The 20,413-nt window shown below is 41.8% G+C and overlaps 1 protein-coding gene and 1 long non-coding RNA gene across 5 annotated transcripts in view; both read left to right on the forward strand.

Moving 5' to 3' along the window:
• The window catches only part of LOC118213909 (collagen alpha-3(VI) chain-like), a 119,515-nt gene that overhangs the window by 27,700 nt on the left and 71,402 nt on the right, over positions 1–20,413 (forward strand). The window lies entirely within an intron of this gene.
• Positions 480–2,380, forward strand: LOC118213915. Its single transcript, XR_004762549.1, has 3 exons — positions 480–943; positions 1,318–1,917; positions 2,256–2,380. It is a non-coding gene; the product is annotated as an uncharacterized LOC118213915 (long non-coding RNA).

Genomic DNA, 20,413 nt, shown 5'->3' on the forward strand with positions numbered 1-20,413 from the left:
ACTGAAAGAAACTGGAGTTGTGTGTTTTGGTATTGGAGTCAACAATGCTGAGAAAGCAGAGATGCAGACAATTGTGCATGACCCAAGTTATGCATTTTCTGTTAGTTCTATTTCTTACATCTCCTCTCTTATACAGCCATTGCTGTTATCAGTTACTTCTCACAAGCAGGCAACCATAACAGGCAGAGGTGAGTTAAAGTTACTGCAGTGCAATTATATTTAACGTGACACATGCATGTACTCGGGATTGGGGCTCAGTCAGGACTTAAATCTATTCATACTTTAATGGACCTTTTCTTTAGAAAACTCTCATGGATGCACCTTGCTGATTTTTCCCCCTTATTCACTCTAGTTCAAGATCCCAATGTGAAAAGGGACATTGTATTCCTTTTGGATGGATCTGATGATGCTAGTAGTCGATTCACAGCAATACGCGAGTTTGTCATCAGCATAGTAGAAAAATTAGACGTGGACCTACAGAAAGATCAAGTTTCGATCGTCCAGTTCAGCAATACCCCAGCAGTTGATTTCTACCTGAACACTCATACTACCACAGAGAGTGTATTGAATGCAATAAGGAACCTCAAACCAAAGGGAGGAAGACCACAGTATATTGGCACAGCTCTTCAGTTTATAAAGGACAGAGTCTTGACTGCCACGGATGGAAGCCGACGCCTTGATGGTGCCAACCAGATTTTAGTTTTAGTGGCTTCTGGCAGATCACGGGATTCTCCCAGAGGCCCAGCAAGCGCTCTAAAAAGGTTTGGAGTTGTCATATTCACTATTGGATCAAGAGCAACAGATCCATTTGAGCTACAGGCAATTGCATCCTATCCCAGTTATGCTTATTCTATTCCGGATTTCCAGAATCTTTCAAACCTCAGGCAAAATTTAGTTGCTGGACTAGCTCAAGTGAAAACAAAAGAAGAATCAAAAATTGTGGGTAAGGAAAACTATAATAGTAAAGTACACTTGCAATTATATGAGCATTTAATGATAGTAGGAAAATAAGTCATGCTGGTGCAACATTAAAATGTCTTTATTTTGTGAATTAAATGTATGAAATCCCTGGGATAATGAATTATTTAGGATATTTAAAACATAAAAGTCATAGTATGCTAAGTGTCAGTTCCTGTCATCCTGGTTGGCTATTCTTACCATACAGTTAAATCAATAATGCAAGAATATTTTTAACGGAATAGTTGTTGTTATTCAAGACTTGTGTCATTGTCTATTTCTCATGGTATGCTATATGCTTTATTTATGAAAAAGAAAATCAGTATGTTATATTCATTATATGTTCAATATGTTTTGCAGATGAAAAAGACACTGCAAAAAAAGACATTATTTTCTTGCTGGATGGCTCTGACAATAGTAGAAATGGATTTGCATCAGTGCGCAACTTTGTCAGTAGAATTGTTGAAAATCTCATGGTGGAGGAAAACAAAGATAGAGTTGCTGTTATTCAATTCAGTAATGTGCCAGTGGCAAATTTTTACCTAAACTCATTTTCAAAGAAGGAAGATGTGTTAAATTCTATAAGAAGTCTAAGACACAAAGGGGGAAGACCCCTGAACACTGGGGCAGCGCTCCAGTTTGTTAAGGACAATGTGTTAATTTCTTCTTCTGGGAGCAGACGTCTGGAGGGTGTTCCTCAGCTGCTGATTTTGCTGAGTGGTGGGAGGTCCAGAGATAATATTATTTCACCAGCTTCTGCACTTAAAGAGCTTGGAGTTTTCACCTTCGCAATTGGTGCAAGAGGCTCTGACAGTAGAGAGTTGGAGAAGATAACCCATGATCCTAGGCGTGCTCTTTCGGTGTCAGCATTCACTGAACTTCCAAATATCCACGAACAACTACTCTCCTCAATAGAGACAGTAGTGGTGCATATCACAACAGAAGCACCGACCGTTATAGGTATGTCAATTCTTTCCAGTGACAAATTGTTATTTTGGCTATATTGGTAGAGTAATCAATTTATTTCTGAAAATATTCAACATTTCTGTTGAATATGACTTCAGTCAGTCGAATCTGATGATATTAGTCAGTAAAATATAATTTTAGTATTTGAGCCCGAAAATGAAATGTGTTTAAGAAGGGCATTGAAGTAGAATAATGACTTCTATCTGAAAATAAAAAGTAAAACTTACTTAACATTTTCTGAAAGTAAATACTGGATTCTGAGGAAAAAACAGTGCATGCAATGGCATGCTAATTTCTTAAATTGACGGCTTCTGTATTCAACTTTTTCATAGTCGGTGACAAGGCCAGAAAGGATGTTGTGTTCCTATTGGATGGCTCTGATGGCACTAGAAACGGATTCCCAGCAATGCGAGACTTTGTTCAAAGGGTAGTGGAGAAACTGAATGTGGAGGAGAACAAAGACAGAGTTTCTGTTGTCCAGTACAGCAGAGATCCAGAGGCTCATTTCTATCTGAACACACACTCAACAAAGGGCGATGTCACCGATAGCATAAGAAACCTCAGACACAAAGGAGGAAGGCCCCTCAACACTGGGGCAGCTCTCCAGTTTGTTAAGGACAATGTCTTTACCGCATCTGCTGGGAGCAGACGCCTGGAAGGTGTTCCTCAGCTACTGATTTTGCTGAGTGGCGGAAGGTCCTACGATAATGTCGATTCACCAGCGTCTGCACTGAAAGAGCTTGGAGTTTTGACCTTTGCAATTGGGACAAGAGGCTCTGACAGTAGAGAGTTGCAGAAGATATCCCATGATCCTAATCATGCTCTTTCAGTGTCAGAATTCACTGACCTTCCCAGTGTCCAAGAGCAGCTTCTTACTTCCGTGGACACGGTAGTGGTCCGTATGACAACTGAAGCTCCTACCGTTATAGGTATGTCAGTTCTTTCAAGTGCCATACTGTAATTATTTAATTTCAGTACTTGATTAATTGCCATTGTTTCCAAATATGATTTAACTCATGAAATTTAGATTTTAACATTTTTTTCCCCAGATGTAAAATATTTTAGCATGGTAATGGCATTCGATATTGAGTGATATTGGTTTTTTTTGAGCACCGTTAACTTGTCGATTTCAAAGAGTACAGGATTCATCAGTGCTCTCTGCTTTCTGAGAAAATACTGAGCATGCAATAGCATGTAGTTATCCTTATGTTTTATATTGATGACATTTGTCTTCAACTTAATTTTTCTTAGTCAGTGACAAGGCCAGAAAGGATGTTGTGTTCCTATTGGATGGCTCTGATGGCACTAGAAACGGATTCCCAGCAATGCGAGACTTTGTTCAAAGGGTAGTGGAGAAACTGAATGTGGAGGAGAACAAAGACAGAGTTTCTGTGGTCCAGTACAGCAGAGATCCAGAGGCTCATTTCTATCTGAACACACACTCAACAAAGGGCGATGTCACCGATAGCATAAGAAACCTCAGACACAAAGGAGGAAGGCCCCTCAACACTGGGGCAGCTCTCCAGTTTGTTAAGGACAATGTGTTTACCGCATCTGCTGGGAGCAGACGCCTGGAAGGTGTTCCTCAGCTACTGATTTTGCTGAGTGGCGGAAGGTCCTTCGATAATGTCGATTCACCAGCGTCTGCACTGAAAGAGCTTGGAGTTTTGACCTTTGCAATTGGGACAAGAGGCTCTGACAGTAGAGAGTTGCAGAAGATATCCCATGATCCTAATCATGCTCTTTCAGTGTCAGAATTCACTGACCTTCCCAGTGTCCAAGAGCAGCTTCTTACTTCCGTGGACACGGTAGTGGTCCGTATGACAACTGAAGCTCCTACCGTTATAGGTATGTCAGTTCTTTCAAGTGCCATACTGTAATTATTTAATTTCATTACTTGATTAATTGCCATTGTTTCCAAATATGATTTAACTCATGAAATTTAGATTTTAACATTTTTTTCCCCAGATGTAAAATATTTTAGCATGGTAATGGCATTCGATATTGAGTGATATTGTTTTTTTTTGAGCACCGTTAACTTGTCGATTTCAAAGAGTACAGGATTCATAAGTGCTCTCTGCTTTCTGAGAAAATACTGAGCATGCAATAGCATGTAGTTATCCTTATGTTTTATATTGATGACATTTGTCTTCAACTTAATTTTTCTTAGTCGGTGACAAGGCCAGAAAGGATGTTGTGTTCCTATTGGATGGCTCTGATGGCACTAGAAACGGATTCCCAGCAATGCGAGACTTTGTTCAAAGGGTAGTGGAGAAACTGAATGTGGAGGAGAACAAAGACAGAGTTTCTGTGGTCCAGTACAGCAGAGATCCAGAGGCTCATTTCTATCTGAACACACACTCAACAAAGGGCGATGTCACCGATAGCATAAGAAACCTCAGACACAAAGGAGGAAGGCCCCTCAACACTGGGGCAGCTCTCCAGTTTGTTAAGGACAATGTGTTTACCGCATCTGCTGGGAGCAGACGCCTGGAAGGTGTTCCTCAGCTACTGATTTTGCTGAGTGGCGGAAGGTCCTACGATAATGTCGATTCGCCAGCGTCTGCACTGAAAGAGCTTGGAGTTTTGACCTTTGCAATTGGGACAAGAGGCTCTGACAGTAGAGAGTTACAGAAGATATCCCATGATCCTAGTCATGCTCTTTCAGTGTCAGAATTCACTGACCTTCCCAGTGTCCAAGAGCAGCTTCTTACTTCCGTGGACACGGTAGTGATCCGTATGACAACTGAAGCTCCTACCGTTATAGGTATGTCAGTTCTTTCAAGTGCCATACTGTAATTATTTAATTTCATTACTTGATTAATTGCCATTGTTTCCAAATATGATTTAACTCATGAAATTTAGATTTTAACATTTTTTTCCCCAGATGTAAAATATTTTAGCATGGTAATGGCATTCGATATTGAGTGATATTGTTTTTTTTTGAGCACCGTTAACTTGTCGATTTCAAAGAGTACAGGATTCATCAGTGCTCTCTGCTTTCTGAGAAAATACTGAGCATGCAATAGCATGTAGTTATCCTTATGTTTTATATTGATGACATTTGTCTTCAACTTAATTTTTCTTAGTCGGTGACAAGGCCAGAAAGGATGTTGTGTTCCTATTGGATGGCTCTGATGGCACTAGAAACGGATTCCCAGCAATGCGAGACTTTGTTCAAAGGGTAGTGGAGAAACTGAATGTGGAGGAGAACAAAGACAGAGTTTCTGTGGTCCAGTACAGCAGAGATCCAGAGGCTCATTTCTATCTGAACACACACTCAACAAAGGGCGATGTCACCGATAGCATAAGAAACCTCAGACACAAAGGAGGAAGGCCCCTCAACACTGGGGCAGCTCTCCAGTTTGTTAAGGACAATGTGTTTACCGCATCTGCTGGGAGCAGACGCCTGGAAGGTGTTCCTCAGCTACTGATTTTGCTGAGTGGCGGAAGGTCCTACGATAATGTCGAATCGCCAGCGTCTGCACTGAAAGAGCTTGGAGTTTTGACCTTTGCAATTGGGACAAGAGGCTCTGACAGTAGAGAGTTACAGAAGATATCCCATGATCCTAGTCATGCTCTTTCAGTGTCAGAATTCACTGACCTTCCCAGTGTCCAAGAGCAGCTTCTTACTTCCGTGGACACGGTAGTGATCCGTATGACAACTGAAGCTCCTACCGTTATAGGTATGTCAGTTCTTTCAAGTGCCATACTGTAATTATTTAATTTCATTACTTGATTAATTGCCATTGTTTCCAAATATGATTTAACTCATGAAATTTAGATTTTAACATTTTTTTCCCCAGATGTAAAATATTTTAGCATGGTAATGGCATTCGATATTGAGTGATATTGTTTTTTTTTGAGCACCGTTAACTTGTCGATTTCAAAGAGTACAGGATTCATCAGTGCTCTCTGCTTTCTGAGAAAATACTGAGCATGCAATAGCATGTAGTTATCCTTATGTTTTATATTGACGACATTTGTCTTCAACTTAATTTTTCTTAGTCGGTGACAAGGCCAGAAAGGATGTTGTGTTCCTATTGGATGGCTCTGATGGCACTAGAAACGGATTCCCAGCAATGCGAGACTTTGTTCAAAGGGTAGTGGAGAAACTGAATGTGGAGGAGAACAAAGACAGAGTTTCTGTGGTCCAGTACAGCAGAGATCCAGAGGCTCATTTCTATCTGAACACACACTCAACAAAGGGCGATGTCACCGATAGCATAAGAAACCTCAGACACAAAGGAGGAAGGCCCCTCAACACTGGGGCAGCTCTCCAGTTTGTTAAGGACAATGTGTTTACCGCATCTGCTGGGAGCAGACGCCTGGAAGGTGTTCCTCAGCTACTGATTTTGCTGAGTGGCGGAAGGTCCAACGATACTGTCGATTCACCAGCGTCTGCACTGAAAGAGCTTGGAGTTTTGACCTTTGCAATTGGGACAAGAGGCTCTGACAGTAGAGAGTTGCAGAAGATATCCCATGATCCTAGTCATGCTCTTTCAGTGTCAGAATTCACTGACCTTCCCAGTGTCCAAGAGCAGCTTCTTACTTCCGTGGACACGGTAGTGGTCCGTATGACAACTGAAGCGCCTACCGTTATAGGTATGTCAGTTCTTTCAAGTGCCATACTGTAATTATTTAATTTCATTACTTGATTAATTGCCATTGTTTTCCAAATATGATTGAATTCATGAAATTTAGATTTTAACATTTTTTTCCCCAGATGTAAAATATTTTAGCATGGTAATGGCATTCGATATTGAGTGATATTGTTTTTTTTTGAGCACCGTTAACTTGTCGATTTCAAAGAGTACAGGATTCATCAGTGCTCTCTGCTTTCTGAGAAAATACTGAGCATGCAATAGCATGTAGTTATCCTTATGTTTTATATTGACGACATTTGTCTTCAACTTAATTTTTCTTAGTCGGTGACAAGGCCAGAAAGGATGTTGTGTTCCTATTGGATGGCTCTGATGGCACTAGAAACGGATTCCCAGCAATGCGAGACTTTGTTCAAAGGGTAGTGGAGAAACTGAATGTGGATGAGAACAAAGACAGAGTTTCTGTGGTCCAGTACAGCAGAGATCCAGAGGCTCATTTCTATCTGAACACACACTCAACAAAGGGCGATGTCACCGATAGCATAAGAAACCTCAGACACAAAGGAGGAAGGCCCCTCAACACTGGGGCAGCTCTCCAGTTTGTTAAGGACAATGTGTTTACCGCATCTGCTGGGAGCAGACGCCTGGAAGGTGTTCCTCAGCTACTGATTTTGCTGAGTGGCGGAAGGTCCTACGATAATGTCGAATCGCCAGCGTCTGCACTGAAAGAGCTTGGAGTTTTGACCTTTGCAATTGGGACAAGAGGCTCTGACAGTAGAGAGTTGCAGAAGATATCCCATGATCCTAGTCATGCTCTTTCAGTGTCAGAATTCACTGACCTTCCCAGTGTCCAAGAGCAGCTTCTTACTTCCGTGGACACGGTAGTGATCCGTATGACAACTGAAGCTCCTACCGTTATAGGTATGTCAGTTCTTTCAAGTGCCATACTGTAATTATTTAATTTCATTACTTGATTAATTGCCATTGTTTCCAAATATGATTTAACTCATGAAATTTAGATTTTAACATTTTTTTCCCCAGATGTAAAATATTTTAGCATGGTAATGGCATTCGATATTGAGTGATATTGTTTTTTTTTGAGCACCGTTAACTTGTCGATTTCAAAAAGTACAGGATTCATCAGTGCTCTCTGCTTTCTGAGAAAATACTGAGCATGCAACAGCATGTAGTTATCCTTATGTTTTATATTGATGACATTTGTCTTCAACTTAATTTTTCTTAGTCGGTGACAAGGCCAGAAAGGATGTTGTGTTCCTATTGGATGGCTCTGATGGCACTAGAAACGGATTCCCAGCAATGCGAGACTTTGTTCAAAGGGTAGTGGAGAAACTGAATGTGGAGCAGAACAAAGACAGAGTTTCTGTGGTCCAGTACAGCAGAGATCCAGAGGCTCATTTCTATCTGAACACACACTCAACAAAGGGCGATGTCACCGATAGCATAAGAAACCTCAGACACAAAGGAGGAAGGCCCCTCAACACTGGGGCAGCTCTCCAGTTTGTTAAGGACAATGTGTTTACCGCATCTGCTGGGAGCAGACGCCTGGAAGGTGTTCCTCAGCTACTGATTTTGCTGAGTGGCGGAAGGTCCTACGATAATGTCGAATCGCCAGCGTCTGCACTGAAAGAGCTTGGAGTTTTGACCTTTGCAATTGGGACAAGAGGCTCTGACAGTAGAGAGTTGCAGAAGATATCCCATGATCCTAGTCATGCTCTTTCAGTGTCAGAATTCACTGACCTTCCCAGTGTCCAAGAGCAGCTTCTTACTTCCGTGGACACGGTAGTGATCCGTATGACAACTGAAGCTCCTACCGTTATAGGTATGTCAGTTCTTTCAAGTGCCATACTGTAATTATTTAATTTCATTACTTGATTAATTGCCATTGTTTCCAAATATGATTTAACTCATGAAATTTAGATTTTAACATTTTTTTCCCCAGATGTAAAATATTTTAGCATGGTAATGGCATTCGATATTGAGTGATATTGTTTTTTTTTGAGCACCGTTAACTTGTCGATTTCAAAAAGTACAGGATTCATCAGTGCTCTCTGCTTTCTGAGAAAATACTGAGCATGCAACAGCATGTAGTTATCCTTATGTTTTATATTGATGACATTTGTCTTCAACTTAATTTTTCTTAGTCGGTGACAAGGCCAGAAAGGATGTTGTGTTCCTATTGGATGGCTCTGATGGCACTAGAAACGGATTCCCAGCAATGCGAGACTTTGTTCAAAGGGTAGTGGAGAAACTGAATGTGGAGGAGAACAAAGACAGAGTTTCTGTGGTCCAGTACAGCAGAGATCCAGAGGCTCATTTCTATCTGAACACACACTCAACAAAGGGCGATGTCACCGATAGCATAAGAAACCTCAGACACAAAGGAGGAAGGCCCCTCAACACTGGGGCAGCTCTCCAGTTTGTTAAGGACAATGTGTTTACCGCATCTGCTGGGAGCAGACGCCTGGAAGGTGTTCCTCAGCTACTGATTTTGCTGAGTGGCGGAAGGTCCTAACGATAATGTCGATTCACCAGCGTCTGCACTGAAAGAGCTTGGAGTTTTGACCTTTGCAATTGGGACAAGAGGCTCTGACAGTAGAGAGTTGCAGAAGATATCCCATGATCCTAGTCATGCTCTTTCAGTGTCAGAATTCACTGACCTTCCCAGTGTCCAAGAGCAGCTTCTTACTTCCGTGGACACGGTAGTGGTCCGTATGACAACTGAAGCGCCTACCGTTATAGGTATGTCAGTTCTTTCAAGTGCCATACTGTAATTATTTAATTTCATTAATTGATTAATTGCCATTGTTTTCAAATATGATTTAATTCATGAAATTTAGATTTTAACATTTTTTCCCCCAGATGTAAAATATTTTAGCATGGTAATGGCATTCGATATTGAGTGATATTGGTTTTTTTTGAGCACCGTTAACTTGTCGATTTCAAAGAGTACAGGATTCATCAGTGCTCTCTGGTTTCTGAGAAAATACTGAGCATGCAATAGCATGTAGTTATCCTTATGTTTTATATTGACGACATTTGTCTTCAACTTAATTTTTCTTAGTCGGTGACGAGGCCAGAAAGGATGTTGTGTTCCTATTGGATGGCTCTGATGGCACTAGAAACGGATTCCCAGCAATGCGAGACTTTGTTCAAAGGGTAGTGGAGAAACTGAATGTGGAGGAGAACAAAGACAGAGTTTCTGTGGTCCAGTACAGCAGAGATCCAGAGGCTCATTTCTATCTGAACACACACTCAACAAAGGGCGATGTCACCGATAGCATAAGAAACCTCAGACACAAAGGAGGAAGGCCCCTCAACACTGGGGCAGCTCTCCAGTTTGTTAAGGACAACGTCTTTACCGCATCTGCTGGGAGCAGACGCCTGGAAGGTGTCCCTCAGCTACTGATTTTGCTGAGTGGCGGAAGGTCCTACGATAATGTCGATTCGCCAGCGTCTGCACTGAAAGAGCTTGGAGTTTTGACCTTTGCAATTGGGACAAGAGGCTCTGACAGTAGAGAGTTGCAGAAGATATCCCATGATCCTAGTCATGCTCTTTCAGTGTCAGAATTCACTGACCTTCCCAGTGTCCAAGAGCAGCTTCTTACTTCCGTGGACACGGTAGTGATCCGTATGACAACTGAAGCTCCTACCGTTATAGGTATGTCAGTTCTTTCAAGTGCCATACTGTAATTATTTAATTTCATTACTTGATTAATTGCCATTGTTTCCAAATATGATTTAACTCATGAAATTTAGATTTTAACATTTTTTTCCCCAGATGTAAAATATTTTAGCATGGTAATGGCATTCGATATTGAGTGATATTGGTTTTTTTTGAGCACCGTTAACTTGTCGATTTCAAAGAGTACAGGATTCATCAGTGCTCTCTGCTTTCTGAGAAAATACTGAGCATGCAACAGCATGTAGTTATCCTTATGTTTTATATTGATGACATTTGTCTTCAACTTAATTTTTCTTAGTCGGTGACAAGGCCAGAAAGGATGTTGTGTTCCTATTGGATGGCTCTGATGGCACTAGAAACGGATTCCCAGCAATGCGAGACTTTGTTCAAAGGGTAGTGGAGAAACTGAATGTGGAGGAGAACAAAGACAGAGTTTCTGTGGTCCAGTACAGCAGAGATCCAGAGGCTCATTTCTATCTGAACACACACTCAACAAAGGGCGATGTCACCGATAGCATAAGAAACCTCAGACACAAAGGAGGAAGGCCCCTCAACACTGGGGCAGCTCTCCAGTTTGTTAAGGACAATGTCTTTACCGCATCTGCTGGGAGCAGACGCCTGGAAGGTGTTCCTCAGCTACTGATTTTGCTGAGTAGCGGAAGGTCCTACGATAATGTCGATTCGCCAGCGTCTGCACTGAAAGAGCTTGGAGTTTTGACCTTTGCAATTGGGACAAGAGGCTCTGACAGTAGAGAGTTGCAGAAGATATCCCATGATCCTAGTCATGCTCTTTCAGTGTCAGAATTCACTGACCTTCCCAGTGTCCAAGAGCAGCTTCTTACTTCCGTGGACACGGTAGTGGTCCGTATGACAACTGAAGCTCCTACCGTTATAGGTATGTCAGTTCTTTCAAGTGCCATACTGTAATTATTTAATTTCATTACTTGATTAATTGCCATTGTTTTCAAATATGATTGAATTCATGAAATTAGATTTTATAATTTTTTTGCCCAGATGTAAAATATTTTAGCATGGTAATGGCATTCGATATTGAGTGATATTGTTTTTTTTGAGCACCGTTAACTTGTCGATTTCAAAGAGTACAGGATTCATCAGTGCTCTCTGGTTTCTGAGAAAATATTGAGCATGCAATAGCATGTAGTTATCCTTATGTTTTATATTGACAACGTTTGTCTTAAACTTAATTTTTCTTAGTCGGTGATGAGGCCAAAAAGGATGTTGTGTTCCTATTGGATGGCTCTGATGGCACTAGAAATGGATTCCCAGCAATGCGAGACTTTGTTCAAAGGGTAGTGGAGAAACTGAATGTGGAGGAGAACAAAGACAGAGTTTCTGTTGTCCAGTACAGCAGAGATCCAGAGGCTCATTTCTATCTGAACACACACTCAACAAAGGGCGATGTCACCGATAGCATAAGAAACCTCAGACACAAAGGAGGAAGGCCCCTCAACACTGGGGCAGCTCTCCAGTTTGTTAAGGACAATGTGTTTACCGCATCTGCTGGGAGCAGACGCCTGGAAGGTGTTCCTCAGCTACTGATTTTGCTGAGTGGCGGAAGGTCCAACGATACTGTCGATTCACCAGCGTCTGCACTGAAAGAGCTTGGAGTTTTGACCTTTGCAATTGGGACAAGAGGCTCTGACAGTAGAGAGTTGCAGAAGATATCCCATGATCCTAGTCATGCTCTTTCAGTGTCAGAATTCACTGACCTTCCCAGTGTCCAAGAGCAGCTTCTTACTTCCGTGGACACGGTAGTGGTCCGTATGACAACTGAAGCGCCTACCGTTATAGGTATGTCAGGTCTTTCAAGTGCCATACTGTAATTATTTAATTTCATTAATTGATTAATTGCCATTGTTTTCAAATATGATTGAATTCATGAAATTTGATTTTAACATTTTTTCCCCCAGATGTAAAATATTTTAGCATGGTAATGGCATTCGATATTGAGTGATATTGGTTTTTTTTGAGCACCGTTAACTTGTCGATTTCAAAGAGTACAGGATTCATCAGTGCTCTCTGGTTTCTGAGAAAATACTGAGCATGCAATAGCATGTAGTTATCCTTATGTTTTATATTGACGACATTTGTCTTCAACTTAATTTTTCTTAGTCGGTGACGAGGCCAGAAAGGATGTTGTGTTCCTATTGGATGGCTCTGATGGCACTAGAAACGGATTCCCAGCAATGCGAGACTTTGTTCAAAGGGTAGTGGAGAAACTGAATGTGGAGGAGAACAAAGACAGAGTTTCTGTGGTCCAGTACAGCAGAGATCCAGAGGCTCATTTCTATCTGAACACACACTCAACAAAGGGCGATGTCACCAATAGCATAAGAAACCTCAGACACAAAGGAGGAAGGCCCCTCAACACTGGGGCAGCTCTCCAGTTTGTTAAGGACAATGTCTTTACCGCATCTGCTGGGAGCAGACGCCTGGAAGGTGTTCCTCAGCTACTGATTTTGCTGAGTGGCGGAAGGTCCTACGATAATGTCGATTCGCCAGCGTCTGCACTGAAAGAGCTTGGAGTTTTGACCTTTGCAATTGGGACAAGAGGCTCTGACAGTAGAGAGTTACAGAAGATATCCCATGATCCTAGTCATGCTCTTTCAGTGTCAGAATTCACTGACCTTCCCAGTGTCCAAGAGCAGCTTCTTACTTCCGTGGACACGGTAGTGATCCGTATGACAACTGAAGCTCCTACCGTTATAGGTATGTCAGTTCTTTCAAGTGCCATACTGTAATTATTTAATTTCATTACTTGATTAATTGCCATTGTTTCCAAATATGATTTAACTCATGAAATTTAGATTTTAACATTTTTTTCCCCAGATGTAAAATATTTTAGCATGGTAATGGCATTCGATATTGAGTGATATTGTTTTTTTTTGAGCACCGTTAACTTGTCGATTTCAAAGAGTACAGGATTCATCAGTGCTCTCTGCTTTCTGAGAAAATACTGAGCATGCAATAGCATGTAGTTATCCTTATGTTTTATATTGACGACATTTGTCTTCAACTTAATTTTTCTTAGTCGGTGACAAGGCCAGAAAGGATGTTGTGTTCCTATTGGATGGCTCTGATGGCACTAGAAACGGATTCCCAGCAATGCGAGACTTTGTTCAAAGGGTAGTGGAGAAACTGAATGTGGAGGAGAACAAAGACAGAGTTTCTGTGGTCCAGTACAGCAGAGATCCAGAGGCTCATTTCTATCTGAACACACACTCAACAAAGGGCGATGTCACCGATAGCATAAGAAACCTCAGACACAAAGGAGGAAGGCCCCTCAACACTGGGGCAGCTCTCCAGTTTGTTAAGGACAATGTGTTTACCGCATCTGCTGGGAGCAGACGCCTGGAAGGTGTTCCTCAGCTACTGATTTTGCTGAGTGGCGGAAGGTCCTACGATAATGTCGAATCGCCAGCGTCTGCACTGAAAGAGCTTGGAGTTTTGACCTTTGCAATTGGGACAAGAGGCTCTGACAGTAGAGAGTTGCAGAAGATATCCCATGATCCTAGTCATGCTCTTTCAGTGTCAGAATTCACTGACCTTCCCAGTGTCCAAGAGCAGCTTCTTACTTCCGTGGACACGGTAGTGATCCGTATGACAACTGAAGCTCCTACCGTTATAGGTATGTCAGTTCTTTCAAGTGCCATACTGTAATTATTTAATTTCATTACTTGATTAATTGCCATTGTTTCCAAATATGATTTAACTCATGAAATCTAGATTTTAACATTTTTTTCCCCAGATGTAAAATATTTTAGCATGGTAATGGCATTCGATATTGAGTGATATTGTTTTTTTTTGAGCACCGTTAACTTGTCGATTTCAAAGAGTACAGGATTCATCAGTGCTCTCTGCTTTCTGAGAAAATACTGAGCATGCAACAGCATGTAGTTATCCTTATGTTTTATATTGATGACATTTGTCTTCAACTTAATTTTTCTTAGTCGGTGACAAGGCCAGAAAGGATGTTGTGTTCCTATTGGATGGCTCTGATGGCACTAGAAACGGATTCCCAGCAATGCGAGACTTTGTTCAAAGGGTAGTGGAGAAACTGAATGTGGAGGAGAACAAAGACAGAGTTTCTGTGGTCCAGTACAGCAGAGATCCAGAGGCTCATTTCTATCTGAACACACACTCAACAAAGGGCGATGTCACCGATAGCATAAGAAACCTCAGACACAAAGGAGGAAGGCCCCTCAACACTGGGGCAGCTCTCCAGTTTGTTAAGGACAATGTGTTTACCGCATCTGCTGGGAGCAGACGCCTGGAAGGTGTTCCTCAGCTACTGATTTTGCTGAGTGGCGGAAGGTCCAACGATAATGTCGATTCACCAGCGTCTGCACTGAAAGAGCTTGGAGTTTTGACCTTTGCAATTGGGACAAGAGGCTCTGACAGTAGAGAGTTGCAGAAGATATCCCATGATCCTAGTCATGCTCTTTCAGTGTCAGAATTCACTGACCTTCCCAGTGTCCAAGAGCAGCTTCTTACTTCCGTGGACACGGTAGTGGTCCGTATGACAACTGAAGCGCCTACCGTTATAGGTATGTCAGTTCTTTCAAGTGCCATACTGTAATTATTTAATTTCATTAATTGATTAATTGCCATTGTTTTCAAATATGATTGAATTCATGAAATTTGATTTTAACATTTTTTCCCCCAGATGTAAAATATTTTAGCATGGTAATGGCATTCGATATTGAGTGATATTGGTTTTTTTTGAGCACCGTTAACTTGTCGATTTCAAAGAGTACAGGATTCATCAGTGCTCTCTGGTTTCTGAGAAAATACTGAGCATGCAATAGCATGTAGTTATCCTTATGTTTTATATTGACGACATTTGTCTTCAACTTAATTTTTCTTAGTCGGTGACGAGGCCAGAAAGGATGTTGTGTTCCTATTGGATGGCTCTGATGGCACTAGAAACGGATTCCCAGCAATGCGAGACTTTGTTCAAAGGGTAGTGGAGAAACTGAATGTGGAGGAGAACAAAGACAGAGTTTCTGTGGTCCAGTACAGCAGAGATCCAGAGGCTCATTTCTATCTGAACACACACTCAACAAAGGGCGATGTCACCGATAGCATAAGAAACCTCAGACACAAAGGAGGAAGGCCCCTCAACACTGGGGCAGCTCTCCAGTTTGTTAAGGACAATGTGTTTACCGCATCTGCTGGGAGCAGACGCCTGGAAGGTGTTCCTCAGCTACTGATTTTGCTGAGTGGCGGAAGGTCCTACGATAATGTCGAATCGCCAGCGTCTGCACTGAAAGAGCTTGGAGTTTTGACCTTTGCAATTGGGACAAGAGGCTCTGACAGTAGAGAGTTGCAGAAGATATCCCATGATCCTAGTCATGCTCTTTCAGTGTCAGAATTCACTGACCTTCCCAGTGTCCAAGAGCAGCTTCTTACTTCCGTGGACACGGTAGTGATCCGTATGACAACTGAAGCTCCTACCGTTATAGGTATGTCAGTTCTTTCAAGTGCCATACTGTAATTATTTAATTTCATTACTTGATTAATTGCCATTGTTTCCAAATATGATTTAACTCATGAAATTTAGATTTTAACATTTTTTTCCCCAGATGTAAAATATTTTAGCATGGTAATGGCATTCGATATTGAGTGATATTGTTTTTTTTTGAGCACCGTTAACTTGTCGATTTCAAAGAGTACAGGATTCATCAGTGCTCTCTGCTTTCTGAGAAAATACTGAGCATGCAACAGCATGTAGTTATCCTTATGTTTTATATTGATGACATTTGTCTTCAACTTAATTTTTCTTAGTCGGTGACAAGGCCAGAAAGGATGTTGTGTTCCTATTGGATGGCTCTGATGGCACTAGAAACGGATTCCCAGCAATGCGAGACTTTGTTCAAAGGGTAGTGGAGAAACTGAATGTGGAGGAGAACAAAGACAGAGTTTCTGTGGTCCAGTACAGCAGAGATCCAGAGGCTCATTTCTATCTGAACACACACTCAACAAAGGGCGATGTCACCGATAGCATAAGAAACCTCAGACACAAAGGAGGAAGGCCCCTCAACACTGGGGCAGCTCTCCAGTTTGTTAAGGACAACGTCTTTACCGCATCTGCTGGGAGCAGACGCCTGGAAGGTGTCCCTCAGCTACTGATTTTGCTGAGTGGCGGAAGGTCCTACGATAATGTCGATTCGCCAGCGTCTGCACTGAAAGAGCTTGGAGTTTTGACCTTTGCAATTGGGACAAGAGGCTCTGACAGTAGAGAGTTGCAGAAGATATCCCATGATCCTAGTCATGCTCTTTCAGTGTCAGAATTCACTGACCTTCCCAGTGTCCAAGAGCAGCTTCTTACTTCCGTGGACACGGTAGTGGTCCGTATGACAACTGAAGCTCCTACCGTTATAGGTATGTCAGTTCTTTCAAGTGCCATACTGTAATTATTTAATTTCATTACTTGATTAATTGCCATTGTTTCCAAATATGATTTAACTCATGAAATTTAGATTTTAACATTTTTTTCACCAGATGTAAAATATTTTAGCATGGTAATGGCATTCGATATTGAGTGATATTGGTTTTTTTTGAGCACCGTTAACTTGTCGATTTCAAAGAGTACAGGATTCATCAGTGCTCTCTGCTTTCTGAGAAAATACTGAGCATGCAACAGCATGTAGTTATCCTTATGTTTTATATTGATGACATTTGTCTTCAACTTAATTTTTCTTAGTCGGTGACGAGGCCAGAAAGGATGTTGTGTTCCTATTGGATGGCTCTGATGGCACTAGAAACGGATTCCCAGCAATGCGAGACTTTGTTCAAAGGGTAGTGGAGAAACTGAATGTGGAGGAGAACAAAGACAGAGTTTCTGTGGTCCAGTACAGCAGAGATCCAGAGGCTCATTTCTATCTGAACACACACTCAACAAAGGGCGATGTCACCGATAGCATAAGAAACCTCAGACACAAAGGAGGAAGGCCCCTCAACACTGGGGCAGCTCTCCAGTTTGTTAAGGACAATGTCTTTACCGCATCTGCTGGGAGCAGACGCCTGGAAGGTGTTCCTCAGCTACTGATTTTGCTGAGTAGCGGAAGGTCCTACGATAATGTCGATTCGCCAGCGTCTGCACTGAAAGAGCTTGGAGTTTTGACCTTTGCAATTGGGACAAGAGGCTCTGACAGTAGAGAGTTGCAGAAGATATCCCATGATCCTAGTCATGCTCTTTCAGTGTCAGAATTCACTGACCTTCCCAGTGTCCAAGAGCAGCTTCTTACTTCCGTGGACACGGTAGTGGTCCGTATGACAACTGAAGCTCCTACCGTTATAGGTATGTCAGTTCTTTCAAGTGCCATACTGTAATTATTTAATTTCATTACTTGATTAATTGCCATTGTTTTCAAATATGATTGAATTCATGAAATTAGATTTTATAATTTTTTTCCCCAGATGTAAAATATTTTAGCATGGTAATGGCATTCGATATTGAGTGATATTGTTTTTTTTTGAGCACCGTTAACTTGTCGATTTCAAAGAGTACAGGATTCATCAGTGCTCTCTGGTTTCTGAGAAAATACTGAGCATGCAATAGCATGTAGTTATCCTTATGTTTTATATTGACAACATTTGTCTTCAACTTAATTTTTCTTAGTCGGTGACTGAGGCCAAAAGGATGTTGTGTTCCTATTGGATGGCTCTGATGGCACTAGAAATGGATTCCCAGCAATGCGAGACTTTGTTCAAAGGGTAGTGGAGAAACTGAATGTGGAGGAGAACAAAGACAGAGTTTCTGTTGTCCAGTACAGCAGAGATCCAGAGGCTCATTTCTATCTGAACACACACTCAACAAAGGGCGATGTCACCGATAGCATAAGAAACCTCAGACACAAAGGAGGAAGGCCCCTCAACACTGGGGCAGCTCTCCAGTTTGTTAAGGACAATGTCTTTACCGCATCTGCTGGGAGCAGACGCCTGGAAGGTGTTCCTCAGCTACTGATTTTGCTGAGTGGCGGAAGGTCCAACGATACTGTCGATTCGCCAGCGTCTGCACTGAAAGAGCTTGGAGTTTTGACCTTTGCAATTGGGACAAGAGGCTCTGACAGTAGAGAGTTGCAGAAGATATCCCATGATCCTAGTCATGCTCTTTCAGTGTCAGAATTCTCTGACCTTCCCAGTGTCCAAGAGCAGCTTCTTACTTCCGTGGACACGGTAGTGATCCGTATGACAACTGAAGCTCCTACCGTTATAGGTATGTCAGTTCTTTCAAGTGCCATACTGTAATTATTTAATTTCATTAATTGATTAATTGCCATTGTTTTCAAATATGATTGAATTCATGAAATTAGATTTTAACATTTTTTCACCAGATGTAAAATATTTTAGCATGGTAATGGCATTCGATATTGAGTGATATTGTTTTTTTTTTGAGCACCGTTAACTTGTCGATTTCAAAGAGTACAGGATTCACCAGTGCTCTCTGGTTTCTGAGAAAATACTGAGCATGCAATAGCATGTAGTTATCCTTATGTTTTATATTGACAACATTTGTCTTCAACTTAATTTTTCTTAGTCGGTGACGAGGCCAGAAAGGATGTTGTGTTCCTATTGGATGGCTCTGATGGCACTAGAAACGGATTCCCAGCAATGCGAGACTTTGTTCAAAGCGTAGTGGAGAAACTGAATGTGGAGGAGAACAAAGACAGAGTTTCTGTGGTCCAGTACAGCAGAGATCCAGAGGCTCATTTCTATCTGAACACACACTCAACAAAGGGCGATGTCACCGATAGCATAAGAAACCTCAGACACAAAGGAGGAAGGCCCCTCAACACTGGGGCAGCTCTCCAGTTTGTTAAGGACAATGTCTTTACCGCATCTGCTGGGAGCAGACGCCTGGAAGGTGTTCCTCAGCTACTGATTTTGCTGAGTGGCGGAAGGTCCTACGATAATGTCGATTCGCCAGCGTCTGCACTGAAAGAGCTTGGAGTTTTGACCTTTGCAATTGGGACAAGAGGCTCTGACAGTAGAGAGTTGCAGAAGATATCCCATGATCCTAGTCATGCTCTTTCAGTGTCAGAATTCACTGACCTTCCCAGTGTCCAAGAGCAGCTTCTTACTTCCGTGGACACGGTAGTGATCCGTATGACAACTGAAGCTCCTACCGTTATAGGTATGTCAGTTCTTTCAAGTGCCATACTGTAATTATTTAATTTCATTACTTGATTAATTGCCATTGTTTCCAAATATGATTTAACTCATGAAATTTAGATTTTAACATTTTTTTCCCCAGATGTAAAATATTTTAGCATGGTAATGGCATTCGATATTGAGTGATATTGGTTTTTTTTGAGCACCGTTAACTTGTCGATTTCAAAGAGTACAGGATTCATCAGTGCTCTCTGCTTTCTGAGAAAATACTGAGCATGCAACAGCATGTAGTTATCCTTATGTTTTATATTGATGACATTTGTCTTCAACTTAATTTTTCTTAGTCGGTGACAAGGCCAGAAAGGATGTTGTGTTCCTATTGGATGGCTCTGATGGCACTAGAAACGGATTCCCAGCAATGCGAGACTTTGTTCAAAGGGTAGTGGAGAAACTGAATGTGGAGGAGAACAAAGACAGAGTTTCTGTGGTCCAGTACAGCAGAGATCCAGAGGCTCATTTCTATCTGAACACACACTCAACAAAGGGCGATGTCACCGATAGCATAAGAAACCTCAGACACAAAGGAGGAAGGCCCCTCAACACTGGGGCAGCTCTCCAGTTTGTTAAGGACAATGTCTTTACCGCATCTGCTGGGAGCAGACGCCTGGAAGGTGTTCCTCAGCTACTGATTTTGCTGAGTAGCGGAAGGTCCTACGATAATGTCGATTCGCCAGCGTCTGCACTAAAAGAGCTTGGAGTTTTGACCTTTGCAATTGGGACAAGAGGCTCTGACAGTAGAGAGTTGCAGAAGATATCCCATGATCCTAGTCATGCTCTTTCAGTGTCAGAATTCACTGACCTTCCCAGTGTCCAAGAGCAGCTTCTTACTTCCGTGGACACGGTAGTGGTCCGTATGACAACTGAAGCTCCTACCGTTATAGGTATGTCAGTTCTTTCAAGTGCCATACTGTAATTATTTAATTTCATTAATTGATTAATTGCCATTGTTTTCAAATATGATTGAATTCATGAAATTAGATTTTAA

The sequence above is a fragment of the Anguilla anguilla genome, chromosome 15, assembly GCF_013347855.1.
Source record: "Anguilla anguilla isolate fAngAng1 chromosome 15, fAngAng1.pri, whole genome shotgun sequence".
Taxonomy (NCBI): domain Eukaryota; kingdom Metazoa; phylum Chordata; class Actinopteri; order Anguilliformes; family Anguillidae; genus Anguilla; species Anguilla anguilla.